Source organism: Brassica oleracea, unplaced genomic scaffold (assembly GCF_000695525.1).
Source record: "Brassica oleracea var. oleracea cultivar TO1000 unplaced genomic scaffold, BOL UnpScaffold01156, whole genome shotgun sequence".
Taxonomy (NCBI): Eukaryota; Viridiplantae; Streptophyta; class Magnoliopsida; order Brassicales; family Brassicaceae; genus Brassica; species Brassica oleracea.
Window position 1 is genome coordinate 333 of NW_013617714.1, and position 1644 is coordinate 1976.

Genomic DNA, 1644 nt, shown 5'->3' on the forward strand with positions numbered 1-1644 from the left:
AATGGACGGGCTATCACCTGGATGCGTTTAATGAAGGATTCGGCCAAGCCGTTTTGTGTATGGACATGTGCCACGGAGTGTTCTACCTTTACCCCCATGGACATACAGTATTCATTAAACGCCTGGGACGTGAACTCACCAGCATTGTCTAGACGTATAGTCTTAAGTGGAAAGTATGGAGCAGCCGTGCAAAGGCTAGATTCCGAGTGGACAATAGACATACATGTGACCATCTGGTCGATGCATCAATAAGGACCATGAAGTATCTAAACGTCCCACAGGGTGGGTGTATTGGTCCGCATATGTCCCCTTGGATCCTTTCCAGAAAATTCAAGGTTTCTTTATTAACCTTGGCTGGTGACGGCTAGTTATGAGTTTCCCTTGTGCACATGCAGCACATGTGAGATTTCGTGGGATCACTCCTTTGAACGTGTGCCCTTGAGAATTCATCATCAATTTTCGCATCATTCCTGTTCCGGGATGGCCAAGCCGGTTATGCCATAAAGTGAATAGCTCTGAGGCATTTGCCTCGACCATACTGATCCGTGCATAGTAAAGACCAGTAGACATTGCAGGCATGGTCTCTAGGATCCTTTTATTGCCTTTGGTGATCGCAGTTATATTAAGGAATTCTTTGTTTCCTTCTTCCCATGTTTCAAGGTGGAAACCGTTCAACCTTATGTCCTTGAAACTCAATAAGCTTCTTCTAGAGCTTGGGGAATACAAGGCGGTTTTGATCTCTAGGTGAGTGCCCTTGGGCATCATCACATAGGCCTGGCCGTGACCTTCAACCAGGCTGGCCTCACCCGCAATGGTTTGTACCTTTGCACTTTGCAATGTGAGATTCATAAAGTACCTTTTGTCTCTTAGGATCGTGTGACTTGTGCCACTATCCACCACAAGTATACTCATCTCATCATTCATTTCTATAAATAAAATTTCTAGACTTTAGAGACTTTGTAATATCTTTAATATAAATGTCATTTCATAAAATAAAAACACCAAATCAAACACATAAAGCAATAAGACAATGTGATTCGAAAAACTAGTCCTTTAGACAGTCGGACGTCTCAAAATCCATCTGGTCATCTTTGCTATCCCTGTCGGATTCATTATCAGCATCATATCCCTTGTCATCTTGACTGTTCTCTTGGATCATATTTGCCTCCGGGTTCTTGTTCTTGATACTCTCTTGATAGAGTTCGCACAAGTGCTTTGGAGTTCTGCAGTTCTTGGCCCAATGATTGTCCATCCCGCATCTGTGACATAAGGACTTGGACGTGTAAGATGGTTTGGATATGCCACCTCGTCCACGGCCATAACTCCCTCGGCCCCGACCGTAATTGGAACCACGACCACGGTTATGGTGGTTTCCTCTTCGGCCGGCTGAGTAGTTATCTCTACCGTTATGATTGTCACGTCTACGCCCCCTGTACCCACCACGGCCTTGACCGTATGGTTTCCTGTTGTCTTGGGCGTAGTAGGTTTCTTTGGGATCTTTCTTTTCCACATCATGGGCTTCGGGTAATGGTGCTGTCCCGACCGACCTTGCTCCACTATTTTTCATAAGGAGTTCATTGTTTGCCTCGGCCAGGAGAAGACATGAGATCAGATCAGTATATGTGGCAAAACCTTTTGTCCTGT